Here is a 19,089-nt window from a genome sequence, read left to right as displayed (position 1 = left end):
ACACACTGGATCACACACTGTGGATCACACCCTGTGGATCACACCCTGTGGATCACACCCTGTGGATCACACACTGATGATCACACACTGTGGATCACACACTGTGGATCACACACTGTGGATCACACACTGTGGATCACACCCTGTGGATCACACGCTGTGGATCACACGCTGTGGATCACACACTGTGGATCACACACTGTGGATCACACACTGTGGATCACACACTGTGGATCACACGCTGTGGATCACACGCTGTGGATCACACACTGACAGCAACATGAAACTTTCCTGCTGACCTTCAGGACCACGTGCAGGTGGATCACGAGCTCTCTGCTCTACACAGGGCCAAGGCATCCAAAAGCCACCTAAAATCCAGGATGAAAGGCATGTGAGCTCAACACAAAGCATTTTCCTCTGCAGGAGTGTCACTTGGCAGAAAGATCGTTGCAAATCAGTCTCTTGGATTTCAAGGAGATTATTCAGAACAACTTAGTTGCATTTCCTCGCTGTGATTAAGTGAATTAGTCAGTAAACAGACACATATTTTCCAAGACACATAAAATTTTCCAAGGCTGCAGTGGGGATGCCAAGTGGACTCTGAAGACACTTGGAGATGTGGGCAGGTAGAACCAAGTCACCTTGCAGCTGCCCAGGCACCACAAAGAAGGGCAGTGAGACTGGGCAGATATTATGTCTGCATTTTAATGGCACACTCCCGTGCAGTTTTTACAAATTGGTAGCTCTGCACGGCATTCACAGATGAATACCATCTGGTGTGCTGATTTATTGCCCTGAATTTCTCAAGTTACTTTTTTTTCCCTTTTCTCATCTTACCTTTTCCTTATATTTTCCCTCTACAAAAACATTTTCCACAGAAATGCAGTTGAGAGAGGCATTTCCCTAACATGCTGTTTTAACTTAAGATAAACAGCAGCCTGTCACTGGACAGACCAACAAACACCTGATGCATGGGATCTATTTAATACCTCTGCAACTCCAGAGCCCTTCTGATCATATAGGCTGTTATTTTCCAATAAGACATACTTATAATAGGTCATATAGAAAAATAAATAAATGTTTGCATTAAGGAACGTGTTTCAATGCAAGTGCACAGGGAGAAAGAAAATAGGTTGTACAAACACCCCTGACCTGGTCCCTCCCACATGTCTGATGACTGATCTGGAAGAATATCGAAAACTTACTTGGTAACATTTTTCATTGTGTCTTTGACTGTAATTTTAGTGTAATCTTTCTAACTTTAACACTGTATTTCCAGCTCACATCTCTCGGTGTGTATGATGTCCATCACCATTGCTGCCAAGTTCTCTAAGTTCTCTTAAATTGACTTTTTCTTCTTTTTCCAGCCTGCAATCATACAAGGAACAGACTCTAACCTATCTGTGTAATTGTTTTTAGACATCTCTTTAGACACATATTTAAACCTCTCTATACATCCAATCACCCTTTTTACTCACTAGGAGGAAAAGTTTCTCTCGTTTAAATAAGTTTGACTGACTGGAAGCCAGACTGCAGATTGTCTGTCCTTTTACTCTTATGAAAGCATAATTAAAAGTCATGTTAAAGTTGGGAGATCAAGAGGGTTTGTGATAACAGCTTAGATAACAAGCTAGGAGCTGTCAAAGCTGTCAGGCCATTAAGAAACTAAATAATTCACACCCCAGTAATTGCTTTTATGTGCATTTTCCTATAAAATCCAGGAGAAATTAGTCATGGGGCCTTAAAAAAGAGCCTTTTTTATCAGCGTCCAATACACCATACTGCACTTTTACTTCCAAGGAATTTTAGACAAAATTCAAAAGTTTTTGGTATCATTCTCTGAACATTTAAAGCCAGTGAAAGCAGTGCTTGGTGTCACTGCAGTGTGCCTGGCTCCTCCCTGTCCCCCTCCCACTCCTGAGGCCAGGCTGTGCCCACATCCCCCTGGGCAGCAGCAGATTCAGCTCTGGTCACCTGTACCACGCTAGGAAATTCTGGCTCTGCAAAACAGCACGGGATGGTTTTTCTTCCTCCCACCCAACACTGAGACCCCTTTGGTTTTTTTAAGCTATGTCCGAGCTAAATAAATCACCCAACCAAAACTTGTGGAGAGGTCCAGGCCCCCTCCAAAGAGCTGTTTGTGCCCAGGAAGCCACAGTGATTTGCGCAGGGTGCCACTGTCACTGAGCATCAGTGCCGCGTGTTCAGCACAAGGAGGATTGATGCCACCTGCAAAGCTGTGCTGCTTCTCCAAAACAGGTATTTTGGGGAAGGGCTGGGGGAAAACGGGTCTCTCTTACAGGAGAGAACTGGCAGCATTTCTGCAGGCGCTGGTTGTGGGACATTTCCCTGCGTGGGACAGGGCACGGGAACCTCTGCGCTGCCCGGATCTCTCCTGCAGCCTTCGGCCACTAGATGCCCCTGCAAGCCACGCAGTGTGCTGGGCAGTGCCGGCTGCCGCAGGCAGGAGGGACAAAGCTGAGGCTAAACCCAAGGAAAAGATGGAGTCTCTTCTTTGCTAGGGTTTTTGGCAGCAAGTGTCACCTCTGTAACCGGCACTGCCGTGTTATAGCAAGGGACACGGGACGGCCCAGAGTGGTGATGGATGAAATCATCATCATCATCATCATCATCATCATCATCATCATCATCATCATCAACAACATCATCATCATCATCATCAACCACCTCATCCCTGGAATCATTCACGGTCAGGTTGGACTGGGCTCGGAGCAGCCTGGTCTGGTTGGAGATGGTTTTGGACTAGATGGTCTTCAGAGGTCTGTTCCAGCACAGACTAATCCATGATTCCATGGGTGTGCAAAAGGGCTTCAGAACCAACCCAAAACCCAATGGCCCTTGCTCTGTCCCTGTGCCAGTGCACATCTCCTTTTGCACCGCCCAGTTTAGAGTGCAGAAGAGCCACACAGGGAGACAGAAAAATCCAACAATTGCCGCAAAAGGCTTCAGATATCCTTTCTTGCATGGTGTAGCATCAACTCATTCCCACAGATGCTCTTGATGCTGCCTGCCCAGGCAGTGGGATGTCATCACATGGGCTGATTATTGCTCCCAGCTCAATGCTTCTCAGGCCCCCATATATTTTACGTACCATTAGCAGGGTAACGAAGTCCCTTCAGCTTTTGCGTTCATATTTCCTTCATGAGGAATTACTGGCTCCACACTACAGAGGGAAAAGAAAGGAAAAGCAAGCTTACACCTGTGTGCACAGGTACTTCTGGCCCTAGGTGCTGTCATTTTGAGGAGTGAGGCACTCAGCTTTGGTGCAGCTGTGGCCATGACCAAGGTCAAACCAAGAGCAGGGATGGAACACTTTACCTTCACAAAGCCTGTTTTGGTGGGGAGCTTGGGCTTTATCTTTCCGGTGGTGCTGTTTTCTTCTTCAGTGGCTTTGCAGATCTCTGTTTCTTGCCGAGATTGTCCAAACCCTGCGTGTCCCTGCGGGTGGGGCAGGCACGGGTTTCTGGGAGCCCTGGGAACGAGGGAGCTCCGGGAGCTGGAGCTGCAGCTCCATGGAGGGGCTGGCCAGGAAGCGCCTCCTGATCCCCTTGGGCTCTCCTGCTCTGCCCACGCCGCTCCTGGTGGGATCATCCATTTCTCGTTGGTTGCTTGAACTTTTCCCACAGCCCCATGCCTGGAGTCGCTCCGTGACACTCGGTGGCATTGTGTGTGCATTGTGTCCTTGTCCCCAGCACCTTGTCCCTCGTCCTCTGCTACCTGTGGGAGCACGGCCATGTCTCCCCAACGCAGGAGGGTGGCAGGGGACACGCCGCAGGGACCCCACGGCCACGCCATGCCCCCCACTCTGTCCCTGCCAGCACCGTGGGCCCCTGTCACCCTCCGTGGCTCACTGCCCCCTCCGCAACGCAGCCTCCTGTAAATATTTGCCAAAAAAAGATCCTCGGTGATAAGAGAGCCGGAGGCTGCTCAGGGTGACCGCAGAGGGAGGATTAGGGCTGTCTGGGCAGGGACGGCGCTGCGGGAGGCTGTTTCCATGGGGAGCGGGAATCCGGCTCTGCTGGTGGACACAGGAGCCCGGGGATCCCGCTCACAGAGCCGCTTGGAGCCACTCAAAGGGATCCTCCCAAAGGGATCCTGCTCAAAGGGATCTGCTCAAAGGGATCCTCCCAATGGGATCCTCCCAAAGGGATCCTGCTCAGTGGGATCCTCCCAAAGGGATCCTGCTCAAAGGGATCTTCCCAAAGGATCCTCTCAAAGGGATCCTCCCAAAGGGATCTTCCCAAAGGGATCCTCTCAAAGGGATCTGCTCAAAGGGATCTTCCCAAAGGGATCCTCTCAAAGGGATCTTCCCAAAGGGATCCTGCTCAAAGGGATCCTCCCAAAGGGATCCTATCAAAGGGATCCTCTCAAAGGGATCTTCCCAAAGGGATCCTCTAAAAGGGATCCTGCTCAAAGGGATCTTCCCAGAGGGATCCTCCCAAAGGGATCTTCCCAAAGGGATCCTGCTCAGTGGGATCCTGCTCAAAGGGATCCTCCCAAAGGGATCCTCCCAAAGGGATCCTCTCAAAGGGATCCTCTCAAAGGGATCCTGCTCAAAGGGATCCTCCCAAAGGGATCCTATCAAAGGGATCCTCTCAAAGGGATCTTCCCAAAGGGATCCTGCTCAAAGGGATCCTGCTCAAAGGGATCTTCCCAAAGGGATCCTCCCAAAGGGATCATCTCAAAGGGATCCTCCCAAAGGGATCCTATCAAAGGGATCCTCTCAAAGGGATCTTCCCAAAGGGATCCTGCTCAAAGGGATCCTCTCAAAGGGATCCTCTCAAAGGGATCCTCTCAATGGGATCCTGCTCAAAGGGATCCTCCCAAAGGGATCCTCTCAAAGGGATCCTGCTCAAAGGAATCCTCCCAAAGGGATCCTCCCAAAGGGATCTTCCCAAAGGGATCCTGCCAAAGGGATCCTATCAAAGGGATCTGCTCAAAGGGATCCTCTCAAAGGGATCCTCCCAAAGGCATCTTCCCAAAGGGATCCTGCTCAAAGGGATCCACCCAAAGGGATCCTCTCAAAGGGATCCTCCCAAAGGGATCTCCCCAAAGGGATCCTGCTCAGTGGGATCCTCTCAAAGGGATCCTCCCAAATGGATCCTCTCAAAGGGATCCTCCCAAAGGGATCCTCTCAAAGGGATTCTGCTCAAAGGGATCCTCCCAAAGGGATTCTCTCAAAGGGATTCTGCTCAAAGGGACACACGTTTGCCCCTGCTTCGCCCCAGCCGGCGCTCCGAGCAGAGCAGGGGCCCTGGCCCTGGGGATGCCGCCTCCAAAGGGATCCCTTCCCGCACAATCAGCGCTCCCAGCACCGGGACAGCCCTGCCCGGCACATCCCCCGCGGGATGACTGCCGGGGGGCTTGGCGGGGACGTTTCCCTTCCTGCCGCCCCGTACCGAGGATGGGCAGGGAAACACCTCGGGAAGAAGAGAGCGTGCCTCCGGTTCCTTGCCCCGCGCTTTGCCCTTTGTTTCGCTGTTTGTCGGTTGTCTGTACCTGCTCCCGGCAGGAGCTCCCCTCTCCCATCCCTCCTTGGCCCGGGCTGCCGCCGGCGGCTGCGGGAACAATGCGGCTTTGAGGCTCCCGGTGTGCAGGGGAGGGACGGGATGCCGAGCTCTGAAGCGGCTGTAATCCCCCTTTAATTGCTGGATAAACACAACCAGTGATTTCCATGGATTGGCATAGCTGGGTGCATTGTTTTCTGACTCCAGGAGGAACTTTGCAACTGGGAAAAAAAAAAAAAAAAAAAAAAAAGAAGCCCGTTTTCTTTTTAGGCGGACTAGAATACACCCAATTATCAGTATGTCAGCAGAGGTGCTATCATTTACAAAACTCAGTTAATACCAGAAAACCACTACTGTGGCAACAAATATCTTTTTAAAAAAACTAAATTTTAAAAAGTGGCTTTTGGTGCATTTGGTCAGGTTGTTACAATCCCACATAAGCCAACTCTTGTTATAGGAGTAGACTAGACTGAAATTAGGAGGAAAAGGTATTTACCTTCAGAAAGTGCTGATACGCAATTTTGGTTTTATCAGAATTCCACATGGGAGAAAAAAAGAAATTCAGCAAAATACCATGACTCAAAAATGTGCTACTGGGCTTCAGTTTTTGTCCTTTAAAGCTTTTATGTTTTCCACATTTTGTTTTGCAGCCTTTTTTTCACCCAAAATCATAAGACTTGAAAATCGAAAGACTTTCATAGCTTAGCACAGCCACTCTCTGTCTGGGAAAGCTGGGAGCACACCCTGGGAGCTGCAGGTTGGTCTGCAACAAAAGTTGGTCCTGAAAGGAGAATGAAAGCAGAAGGTACTGGAAAACCACAGTTCCCATGGGAAATGCTAATGCTTTTTGCACAAAAATACTTTGGTTTTCAGCCAGAACAGCTTGGTTGTCAGTAGCCTGATACATAAATCCCAAGATCTGGGGTAGAAGGCAGATGCGCATATGGAAAAGGTAATTTTTAGTGAAATCCCCCCCCCAACTTTGCACCAAAGGAAAAGAAGCACACCATAAATCTGATGAGTTGTATTTCTGGGAGAGTCCTGTGAAATCTCAGCTTCATGGGGACTTTGCTATTCACCACATCACAGTCAGGACTTCTCTGATCCTTGAGGGTCCCTTCCAACACAAGATATTCTGTATCTATGATCCAGAAGGGCACAGATGTGGCACCTTGAAAACCTACAAATGTTGTGCCCAGGACCTCTCTAAGGCAGGACAAGTATCCCTGGTTTCCTCCAGGGCTGTGGCAAGGCCAGCACGAGCACACAAGGCAAGGTACAAGGTGTTCCCTCTCCATTTGAGTTATTCCAGTTAAGTGCTCCAAAAGAAGTTGAGGGCACACCCATTTTCATGAGTCATGATGAGGAAAAGCCATTGCATCTTTGGTGTGTATGACACCAAGCCAAGCTGAGCCAAGGTTTGGCCCTCAGAATCTGCAGCAGCACTGGCTTCTGGGCAGCTGGGAAGATGGATACAACATACCAGGGATGGGATATTCGTTACCAAAACAAAGGGATACAGGCTCTCCAATGGTTAAGGATGCAGCTGGTTTGTTATGAAAGGACAAATTTTTGCCACCCTTGCAGAAAGTTTTTAAAAAGTTGCATTTTTCCTATTGCTGCACCGAAGTTTCACTTCTTCTGAAAGGTTTAAGGAGATTGCTGGGAAAAACTTTGGTGAATTCCTGTTTGGGCATCTGCCTTTCACATGCACCTAAAATCCATCAGAATTTCCCAATTCCTTTGGACAAGCAGGGAATTCCCTGCTGGGGATTCACAGGCTGGCCCTGCCATGCCTTGGGAGACAGGGCTGGGACAGGCTTTATCATGCAGGCTGCAAACAAACAGCTGCCCTGCCGTAGGAGCTGAGAGCAAAATGTATTTACTGTCACCCCGGCCTTTCAGGGAAAATTGTTAAAACAGAAGAATTACATCATTATATATCATTAAACCATAAGTAAGCCATAACCATTAAGCCATCAAATTCAGAGGGGTGAAGCCTCTCTCTGAAATCCCTGAGGTGCTGCATGTGAAGGCACAGCCCAGACCACTGACCGTGTGCTGAGGGCAGAAAGGATCCCTGTGGGAAATCCCATGACACAATGGGATCTGGGCTGCCTGCACCTCCCACAGCCATGGAGCCTGGAAATTCCTCTTTTCCAGCAGGTTCCTTCTTTCCCCCCCCCCCCCCCCTTTCCCTTCCCTTCCCTTCCCTTCTTCTTTTTTTTTTTTTTTCCCTTCCCTTTTTAAAATTGTTTTTTTTTATTTTTTCCCCCATTAAACAAGCCCAAGCTTACAGAATATGCTTTTCTGAACTCAGACAGATTTTGTGGCTGTTGTGTGTTGGAGATTTTGCTCCTCAGCATTGCCACAGCCCCATGCAGCCCACAGAAGCCCCTCTGTGTGCCCCCAGTCCATCCCAGCAGCCACCAGGCACTGCCCAGCACACGTCCCAGCCTTGGGGTGGTCTGGCACTGTACCAGTTAAATACAACTGACAGAGAAACTGGTGGGGCTTTTCTCTGGAGAAAGTGTTGTCTGTTTCTGGGTTTGGATGTCAGATCACTGCAGCTCATTTCACTGGTGCATTATCAAATTCCTTTCTTTCAGGTAACAAGGTGCAACCAAATCAGGGAGGGCTAAGAGGATTAATGAAGATGTGTGGCATCTGAGCCTGAAGTAAGCTCAGGTGGGAGCAAACAAAAATTCATCATCTAATGACCAGATATCCACAAAGGGCTCACTGTTTCCAGAAGAGCAGCCAAAATGCAGTCTCAGGTGCCTGCCATCAGCAGCCCATATGAATCATCCCTGCAGTGAGGCTGTAGAACAAGGTGTTGGTTTGCTGTGTTCTTGCTTGATAAATCACAACCTTACAAATCCAGGGAAGGCAGGAAAATGTCACGATTTCATAACATAGGGTTTGGGGTCTGTCCTGTGGAATGTGTCTTTCCTTAAGCCCCAGATGGAAAGGATGGCCTGACTGCACAGGAATGGGGTCCAAGAGTCTGGTCTCACTCACAATCTATCCCAGAACACAGACAACTGAATTCTTTTATCCTGTGAATTTTTCCTGTGAAAATGGAGACAAATCCTCCAACATCTCAATGATTAATATCTAATACTGACCACAGGGAACCTCGGTACCATGGTGATGTGTCTGCGCAAAACACAGGATGGAAGAAAGATGCTAAATAAATAGACAAAGAATTCAGTCCAGAGAGAAACAGAGTTGTGGAAAACATGGAGGGAGGTCACTGGAGAAGCTGCAAAACTGTCAGCTGAGCTAAGCCAGTGGCCATGAGGGGACAGTCCTGCTGGCTTCCAGGCAAACCATTGTTCCATGGATTAGACAGCCACGTGTGGAATTAGGAAAAGGGAAGACAGCTGGGATTTTAACAGGGTGATACCCTTGTCCCCATGAAGCACCACCTCTGCAAACAAGGGGGCAAGAGGGGCCAGAGGCACGTGGGATTGGCCCTCGCATTTAGTGTGATCTGAAAGGCTGGGAGCTGTGGATGAGGAAGGAGATTTTAATTTACCCTGAGACTAGCAGGGACCCACCCACGAAGTATCAGGTTGGTTTTCTGAAGGGATTAAGGAGTCCTCACCCTTTTGGGAATTTTCTGTGCTGTTTTTGTTGCTGTCATCCAACAAAGGTGTGGCATCACAGAGGTCACAGGAGAGGTGAGCACCATGTTGAGTGCTTTGCTTCCCCCAGGATGGAGCAACACAAACCAACCAGACCAGGTGAGTCAGGAGAAGGGTAAGATAATAGGAGAGACCTGGAATGTGCATTAGCACTCAGTCCCTTGTAATCTTTTATACTAAAAATTGATGCAAACAACTTCTGAATTCTCTCTCTTCAATTTTGGTAGACTAAGCCACAGGGAAAAGCAAATGAACTCTTCTTCGAAGAAACAGTTTGCCCTATGGATTTGCATGGATTGAACATTCCCACCTCTCCTCAGGGCTTGAGCCTGATACTGCTCTTCCCCAGCTGGGGAAGTCATGGCCACAGAAAACCCCTTTCTCCTTCAGTACCAATGCCCAGGAGTAAAAGGAGTGATTCCTGAACACAAAACCAGTAAAAAAGGGAAATTGGTGGCAAATTCTACAGGTTCCTGCCCACTGGATTGATGGGAGTTCATGATGATGAGAGGGCCACTGCTCTTGGTATTGGCAGGTAAGGGCAATGACCCCATATTGTGGCTTATGAGGTTCAGATTGGATATTATGGGAAAAAAAAATGGACTAGGAGGGTAGACAGAGCAGGAACAGGTCACCCACAGCAGTGACCAGGCTTTGGGCAGCCAAAGCCACAGCTGACATGATCTGGTATGGGAGACAGTCCTGCTCCAGATGGGAGGCTGGATTACAGAGCTCTGTTCCCACCATCCCACTATGAGAGCCTAGGGGAAGGAATAAAGGAACAGTGGCATAAAAAGAATAATCCTTCCTATTTTGAAGCTTCTTGGGATTTTGCAAGTCACCAAATACGTATTTTTCACACAAATGAGGACACTGCCACACACCAGTGGGTAAGAGCAGCGTGGGCTGCCAGTTCTCTTGCATCCCCTATCTCATGTTAGGAAGCAATGGGGGCCAGCTCCTTCCCAGTAGGCACAGGGGTCTCCTTTGAGAAGTAGATTGTGCCTTCTGGAGAACTGCTGGAAGGGCCTGAGTACTCCATTTTCACTACTGTCAGGTCAGAGACTTGGGTGTTTTGATTCCCAGGCATTACCCATTATCCTTTTTTTGATCACCTGCACGGAGCCTTTTTATGTGGCACTCACTGACTGAGGTCTCACCAGGCAGCTGGGAACCAGCCCTGCTCAGAAGCACAAGATGACAACCCGGCTTTGCTGCTCCCATGGTGACACTCCCGATAACCCACTTTGTAACTTCTACAGATGCTCCTGTGTCGCTGCCACCAAAAAACCACACTTGGACTCTTCGCATGACAGGGAAAGACTGGTTTCATGATGAGAAAACCAGTACATGCAGCAACAAGTGACTGGGCACACACTCAGCTGTTAGCAGCTCTGCCGATGCCACTGGGAATGACTGTGGGATTTTTTAAGGACACATCAAATTGATTTGGATATGTTAAAACCTAACGCCTTGATCTCCATCTGTGTTTTGAGTGTCCCTGCTGGAGGAGCAGAGGGAAGCAGAAACGCGAGCGGAGAACAGGATTTTCCTTGCCTCATCCCCACCGAGTGTATTTGTTTAAACAAGATGGGTGGAACCGAAGCCATGCATGGGTGAAACTAAAAGGAGTCAGTCTCTGTGCCTGAACACTTCACACCAGCACATTTGCTCAAGTGTGTTTCCCTGCAGTGCAAAAGCCAGTGGAGTCCTTGTGGCTCACCCAAGGCAGCACCTTTTTCCCTCCAAAAAATTTTTTCTTACCACCCCGGCTTTTAAATTTACTCTTTTTTTTTTTTCCTTTCCCAGCTGCTAGTTTACTTCTCCCTGTCTCTAGTATTCCAGGCAGTGGTTTTACCTTCCTCACAGAACACAGCACCTTTTAAAACTGGTGGGATGGGCTGGGGATCCCAGTCTGTGCCAGCACTCACAGGTAACCAGCTCCAGCCCCATTTCCCAGCCCTTCATTAACACTCTCCACACAAAGAGGACAAACAGGTCTGTAGCTCATCCCTTATTCCACCACTTTCACAAATTCCATCCAATAGATGGGTTGGGTGGGTAGAAACCTTCACACATTATTAGTGTGCTTATTTTCAGCAGTAAAGTAATCCTGCAGGAATTCAGCCATGTACAAAACATCCTTTCCATTCCTTTGCTGTCTGTGAGCAGATCTCTGGACCACATCAGGCACCTGCTTCACCCTTCCTGGACTGAGGGCTGGAAAACCTTCTCAACATCCCCTGCAAAGAGCATCTCAGGTGTTATTTACAATAAGAGGAGATCTGCCCAGTGCTGCTGGATTCTGTTAGACAGGAGTTCATCAGGACTTTTGAGGTCACTGAGCCCAAGCTGAGCCCACAGGTAACCAAACCAAGGCAGACACAGCTTTACTTAGACTGGAGAAACTCCCCTGAAATAGTCTGCTGTAAATGGGTGGCACATGGCCATCAGGAGTCTGACAGCATTGCTCCAACACGACTCAAACACTCCAGCACTTGCATGGGCCTCCAGGGCACATCTTACCCCACCACCGAGGAGCCCTGCTCCCAGCACCAGCCCCACACAGAGCTTTCCAGGGATCTGTGATGAGATACCATAAAAACCAGCACTGGTGCGGATGGAGAGTTTGGAAACATGTCCTTGGTGAGTAAACACTCTTTTCCTTAAAACAAAACCAACACCAAAACAACAATAAAACAATTTATTCACACTCTTGGGAAAATGCTAATTAAAGTTTACTTTAAAATACTAGCAGACATGAGTGTGGGCTGTAACAGGAACATACTGTGAAGTGACAGGTCTGCAATAATCCCATCCCTCAGCCAAGTCTAATTCATTCTGATCACACGAAGGTCCGAAATCCAGGGAGGCTCTTGGAGCCCAAGCATGTGCACTTGTGGGAGGTGCAAGAAGTGTCTCCTGAGCGAGAACAGGTGTGAGAGCAGGGGTTCATGGAGGGGGGTGCCAGGAGCCCAGCTCTGCAGCAAGCACAAGGAAAGCTCTCCCTGCTCCGCCACGGCGCCTTTGCAGAGCCCTCCCTCACGCTCCTTCCAAGCCTTGCTTTAGTCTGGAGCAGCCTGGCCATGGAGAACTGGGAAGAGCCATGGGAAAGGCTCAACATGGCTTGGTACTGGAGGATGAGGTGCCATGACTGCTTTGGCTCTGAGGAGATGGGCACAGAATGGAATAATTCTCTTTGCCTGTAAGAGCTAACAAGCTCCTTGTTCCTCAGCGAGTCCAACACCGCCTTGAAACTCATGAACCAGGCAAGGAAGGTGACTTGTCTCCTGGTTTAGCAAGGTTTTCACTTGTGCCAAGTGACCCCGCAGCCACCTGAACAAACCCAAGCTTTCCAAATGGGAGCAGAAGTCTTCCAGGCTCCATAAATTATCTGGAGCCAGGTGTTAGGTGAAACACCAGACACTGGTAGAGCCTCACAGGAAAAAACCCTGTGAGGGCAATCCTGAAATGAAAATTAGTTTGTCCTAGTGATGCCCAGCTCCCCTGTTGTAAGACCATGGCATTTGTGCCCAGGTAGGCAAAGGCTGTTTAGGAAAAGGCTGATGAACATAATTTCCATGGCTCCACACCATGTGCTTCCCTGTTCCTTTAAACTCCTATAATGTATTCCAATTTGAGTAGGGAACGCTACAGAATGGGACACATATGATTTTTTGCTTTTATGAGGCTATTTCCTAACTCACATCAGCCTACTGCTAAAGGATTCAGCATTGCCTTCATTTCAAGGTCATTCAATAAAAGAGGTCAAGAACCCTGCAGCACACACAGGTCACATTCCCTTGAGCAGAAGGGTGGCAAAAACATGTTTGCCAGCTCCAAGAATGGCCCAAGGATCATGAGTGCAGCACTACCCTAGCCCTGCCTCCACTCTCTGGGGGTGGCAATGAGGAGAAGCATGCTGGGTGTGAGAGGAAACCATTCCAAGCATTTCCTGCAGCCAGTGTCATTTATCCCGTTTCACTGGATCCAACCTGAACTCACCGCAGTACTTTTCTCCTGGAAATTCTTCTCCCACTTGAATTATATGGGACCATAAGTCAAATGGGTGATTTCAACTTTTAATTACATTTTCCAAAAGGTTATAAATAGTTCCATTAAAGCACACACAAACCACCAGGCGCTTGCTTATCAAGCCTGGTGGGCGTCACCTCACCTCTTGCAAGTCATCCTGCTTAGTGCCACACCAGATTTGGGAGCCCAGGTTGCTCCTCACAGCCTTCTGCCCACCTGATCCTGTCAGGAGCTGACTCACAGCCCTGTGTGGCTGTGGACATGTGGCACTCTGCATTTCAGATGTGGTGGGTGCTCCTGCTTTAACTCACTGACCATTTTACTGAGCGCCAAAAAGGAAAATGGGAAACATCCCCTTGAGCTGTCATAGGATTGAAGTGGAAATGAGGAGTCTCAAGAGCTTGGGGAAACTGTACCCTCTGTCCTGGCTGAGGACTGGTGACACCACCAGAGTTCTGACTGCCTGTCATCCTCTCCAGCACTGCAGATAATCACAAGTGCAGATGATGGTTTTGGGAAGCTATCACCATGACACTGAGGGGAGAACTCAGCTCGCCTCTCCTGCCTCATGCAGCACAAAGGCTTTGACTTCCCTGCACATGGACCTGAGGCCCCACTTCACCCTCCTGCCCCATCCACCCGGGCTGTGTGGTACAGCACAGGGCTGGGGTGAGCTTGCTGGCCCCCCAGGAACCCCCTCACCTGGCACTGAGCTCCTGTCCATGCCACACAGAAGTGCTCTGAGATACTTCCCTGATAAAGTTTCCTGCCTGTGAAATCCCCAGTGCTCCCTGAGAGATGAATACATATAAACCCTAAAAACTAACCCAACAGATGGGAAGCAATATAATGAAGGAGGATTATTTCCTACATAACCTCCAGGTTCCTCCTTGGCCCTCTGAAGGGTTGAAAAACAAGATCAGTGTAAATAGTTCTGCATCCCAAAGCTGTTTAATAAAAACATCCCTAAGTTTACCAGACTGCTGCTTGGCCCTGACATCTTCCTAATTGGAGAGAAGGAACGTCAGGATAGCTACTCCACTCTGATCAGAGTTTCTGGCCAGAAATCTGGGCGAGATCCATTGTTGCATTCACTGGAATTTGACTTTTTCCATATTAAGGGTCTCCTCTTCGTGCTGAAGTGTTGCATTTGAAAATAAGCAAACATCAAGCATGAACTGCAAGCCCTCTCCTTAAAACTCTCCTTAAAAGTGTGGTTAGATATCAAAGAACCAGTTCTGCACAAACCTTGTGGCCATTGGGTAACACGGACTGTCAGCACCAATACCCAAAGGAGCCTGATCCACCTCTGCCAGAGGTAGTGACACTCAGGGAGGAGCAGTGTGACCATTCAGTTCAGAGCACAGCCAGACCACATGGCCTGCCTGCACTGACCTTGCACAAAAGCAGCAGCATTTGCACCATGATCCCTGAGCAGTGTGAGTCAGACTGAAAAGGCTTGAGAAAAACCCCGTCTTTAAGTTTAACAAACAGATGTAGTGTCTAGAAGCTGAAGAAGAATGTCTGCATCCTATAAGCAGACAGTGGAGAGAGCTGCCATCAGCATCCATGGATGCTTCCCACTAAAATACCTTTAAATAGCAGCTTCTATTCAGTATCCTACAGAAGACAACAGAGCTAAAATATCTTAATATAAGGGCATTTTGTTTTGGTCCAAACATCTTCATTTCAGATTTAGCAAGTGGCAAGCTGTGTGTCAGATACCGCCCAGACAAAAGCTGTCTTAATTTAAAGTTGACACAACACTTCCAACCTCAGGAAAAACAAAATCTCCTCACTTGATGCCAACTGGCATCTTCAAGACCAATGACAAGCACCTGAAAAGGTGTGCAGACCCTCTTGCTGGGGCCTCAGAAGAGGACGTTGTGTTTTTAAAAGCATTGATGGGTGAAAAGCTGGGCAGCCTGCTTGTCTCTTCCCACAGGAGTTTTAGTGACATGCCATAAAATAATGACTGTGACTACTCCATCTTCCCCAGCTGCTTCTGGGCTGCCAGAGAGTGAGGAGCTGCTCCCAGCCTCGGGAGAGACAGCTTGCATGGACCCAGTGGTTGTGTTTTCAGATCTCTCTGCAGCCCTGTGGCACTTACTGTGCACTCAGAACAGAATTTTTGGGACTCATTTATCACCTGTCCCCTGTTCCCTGCCAGCCAGCACAGTGCAGTGTGATTTCAGATTCAGATTTGTCAGGCAGCCCAACCTGACCCACAGCACCATGAGTTCAGTCTCCTTGTGCCCACCTCAGTGCCACCCCAAGCTCCAGGTTTGAACTGGGATGAATCCACCACAGGAGGGGAGGGGAGGGAAAAAAGAGACCTATGTCCCAAACTTCAGAGCCCTTAGACAGGTGTGGAGGAAGAAAAAGTAAGGGGCTGCAAAGTGCCAGCCCCCACATGCCTAGTGCAGGACAGGTGAGTGCAGCACAAGGATTTTTGGAGGGGAAAGGAGTTGGGGACAGATGGATTTTGCTGAGGAGGAGGGAAAAAAAAATTCCCCACCCTTTCACACATCTACACCTGCTATAAAGCTACAGAAACTGCTGGCCAAAGCAGGATAGTCTGGAAAGGGATTCATCCCCCAAACTCACACGCCTTGTCCCCCTCCCTGTTTGCCCTGACAGAGCTGTCAGCAGCTGTGAACAAACACACTGCTCTCCTTAACAACAAAAACCAGCCACCCTCACACTCTGCACTGCCTTGAAAAATCCCCTCCAAAACTGACACAGACTTTCCAAGAGCAGCAAATGAGCTGGGCCCTGCTGAAGCTGGACAGCAGCCTGGGGCCAGGGCAGCAGCACTTCCACCCAGCTGGGGCTCCTCTCCCAGCTCCCTCTTCCCCTCCAGCACGCCTCTGGGTACCAGGGCAGATGTGGCCCTAAGCATGGGCTCCTTGCTGCCCTCCTGAAACTTTCAGTCCTTCCCACTTCTGCAGTTTTTACTGTATCCAAGTTGTTTATGGCTACTCATCCCTGCCTATGGTTTATGATTAAATATCTTACGACTCTAAGGACAGGGAGTGCACACGCCTTCAGGCACTTCTAGCAGTGAGGGGACAGGATTTATTTCAAGGCAAGGCACTCTCCAGTTTCCTTAAGCAATATGATTGCATTCCAGTGTGGAATTTTTTAGTCTTAGTGAAGAAACACATGGAGAAATGCCTTTGGGTGCAAAAGTAATGAGTTACACACCTGCATAGATTTCTGAGAGACAGGCATCACCACTCCTTTAAGGCTGTGGTCTTCAGTTCAAGAGCGGATTCCTCAGGTAAGGGAAAAAGCCCTCATCCTCTCCTTCAAAATCATGGACTGCTTGTTCAGTTTCAATATAAGCCTTCAGATAAAGGTGGTGTCCTGGAAATTCAAAGGACAGAGCAAAAGCTGCAGCTGACAAAGTACATGAACTGAACTTATGCAAACTGTGGCATCTTTACCTTCAAAGAATGATCTGCACCCTCCTTTAAATTTCATACCCATTAGTTACACATAGTACTAGCTTTAAACATACAACATTACTCAAAATCCAATTTTTTTACATACTAGAAGGAAAAAAACCCCTTTGCGTGCAACCCAAATTATGCATGAAAATCCATAGCAAAATTAATTTCTTAGCATGTTTAAAGAGCATGATGGAGGAAAATGGACAAAAAATTTGACATTTTGTTTAATTTGTGGCTAGAGGTAAATATTCTTAGCTGACTTTTAACCATTTGCTTCCAAGTTTTCTAAAAGGACTAGGAAAGTGCCCAAATGCCTGAAGTTCGTATTTTTTCAGTGAGAAGGTCATATTTTTCAATCTTGTTTTATATACCACCTTACCTGTTTGGTCATCCAAACAGGTATGTGTCCTTTACCTCTCCCAGAAGAAGAGGACAAGCTCTGTAAAGCTGAAGCTGCAGTGGGACGTGAGCATGTGAAACAAAACTCCACAACTGCACAGCTCACACATCATCCCCCTCACTAACATTGCAAAAATATTCCTTTCCAGTGTCACAAAACCTCCAAAACGCTGGTTCTGGCTTTATTTCAGACCAGAATCCTGTAGTCTGATACTCCACATTTTCTAGCATGATTTTCTAGCTAATTCCCCCAGCTCAGGTCTCTCCTTGCCAAGGTTTGGTGAAGGCTTACCTGGCCTCCCATTGTCCTTTTCAAGGAGAAGGGAAGAAAAGGATTGGTCTGCTAATTCCAGTTGCCATAGTCGGGAGCAGGAGACAATATTTCTTCAGTGACTTCCAATGGCAAACCTTTTTCCTGAATATTGTCTGTGAATATTGCTGCTGTCTGCTGGCATCCTGTGAAACTCAGAGGTCCAGCCCACTGCCTGTGCTCAGTACTCAGCATTCCCTCTTGGAGAAGCACAGGAAGGCAGAGGAGAGAGAGTTCTCTTCCCAGGACTCTGCATATCCTACAAGGAAAGCACAGTTCAATGCTGATAGCAACAAAAGCTGCTCTCAGAAGGACGTTCTGTCCTCAATTCCATCAGAAAGGACTGAGCGAGCAGGGTTTGACAGAGCAAGAGGAAAATCAGGATCATCCAAGTCAGACAGAACCGTTGGCAGCTATTTTCTTCCTACTTTTGATGGCTCTCAGCTATTGTCATACCTGGAACCAAGTCAAAAGCATGCTTATCCTGCTGTGCAAAGCTGTTTCTCTCGGCCTCTATAATAAATCAGGGGCATTAGCAAACTTCTTAGGCAGGTTGCAAAAAAGCACCATCCCCTATTTTAAATGCACCAACTTCCAGCTGAGGTCAAATGTGTTTCCTTTTAATTTTGATTGCTTAATTTTAAGGTAGCTGAGCTCACCCCTCTTCCAAGACTCCTCATGCCAAGCACTGAATTCCCTGCTCACCTCCTGGCCTCAGGAGGATGGAGAAAGCTCCCTGAGCACCAGGCCCTCAATGGCTTGGGAATATCACCTGAGCATCTGCTTCACAGGGAACTGCTCTCACCTGGGATTCTCTGCACAGCAGAGATTTCACAGCAATGCCACAGTGCTCCTCTCCTTAACATCAGAGGGAAATTTAAACAGGAGCAGTGTCTAAAAGAAAGAGGCTGCAAATCTTCTCTCCATTGACAGTGTCTCCATGAAGTGCTGGGTTTCATTTTTATATATATCTGAAACAACATTTCAAATCAGTTTTCAGCCAAAACAGCTGTTTGCACATGCCTATACCTCCCTACCATGCACTCTGGAGGTAAAGTAGTTCATCAGGTCTTCCAGTCAAGTTTAGAACGTTTGAGCAAACCCTTTGAGGGAAGTAGGAGAGTTCTGCATAATTTGAAAAAAGCCAGAGAAACAACAAAAAAAAGCTCTAAAGTTTGTAATTTCTGCAATGGAGGAAAAGCTGGTGATCTAACGCCAGCTACGAACAGTCACAAAAATATTGAGCAATTCTGAAAAATGGTGAGGGATAAGCCTTGGACTGCTGCTGCAAGAAGGTGGTGAACACTTTCCCTTGGGATGGTGGCAACCATCCTGTGCTATTGCTCACACCTGAGTATTTTAAGTGAGTAGAGAAATCTATTGCTCAAAATAAAATTAGACAAAATGTCGGAGGAGAGTCTTGACCTTTTTATGTCCCTTTTTCTGTGAAATTTGCAAACTTTATTGGAGGCCACTTCCTGCATTCACAGAAGGTACTTTTCTTCATTAATACCCCAATAAGTCTGCAGAACGATGTCAGAACCAGAGCTGCTAAAGACCTTCTTTTAACCATTTCCTTTCAGATAAATGTCACCATCAGCTCAAACCCGCTTATCAGAAATCAGCTGAAATCTTTTTCCATCTCCTCAAGGGCTTCTCCCCCCATGAGGAGCAGCACCATGAACAGTCACGTAACCAACTGCTGACAGTAG

At 48.0% G+C, this 19,089-nt stretch overlaps 1 long non-coding RNA gene across 2 annotated transcripts; it reads right to left on the bottom strand.

The window, feature by feature from the left end:
• Positions 1 to 263: 263 nt before the first annotated feature.
• Positions 264 to 17,715, bottom strand: LOC121470288 (uncharacterized). 2 transcript variants are annotated; one of them, XR_012056921.1, is made up of 7 exons: positions 17,360 to 17,715; positions 16,421 to 16,582; positions 5,521 to 5,749; positions 3,340 to 3,738; positions 3,113 to 3,184; positions 1,206 to 1,368; positions 264 to 368 (listed from the first exon to the last, which is right to left on the bottom strand). It is a non-coding gene; the product is annotated as an uncharacterized lncRNA (long non-coding RNA). The 2 variants fall into 2 exon arrangements; XR_012056922.1 differs by having other exon boundaries at positions 3,340 to 3,459.
• Positions 17,716 to 19,089: the final 1,374 nt, after the last annotated feature.

The sequence above is a fragment of the Taeniopygia guttata genome, chromosome 7 (assembly GCF_048771995.1).
Source record: "Taeniopygia guttata chromosome 7, bTaeGut7.mat, whole genome shotgun sequence".
In the NCBI taxonomy this organism is placed as follows: Eukaryota; Metazoa; Chordata; class Aves; order Passeriformes; family Estrildidae; genus Taeniopygia; species Taeniopygia guttata.
Note: the sequence above shows the minus strand (reverse complement) of the source record. Positions and strands in the feature narration are given on the sequence as shown.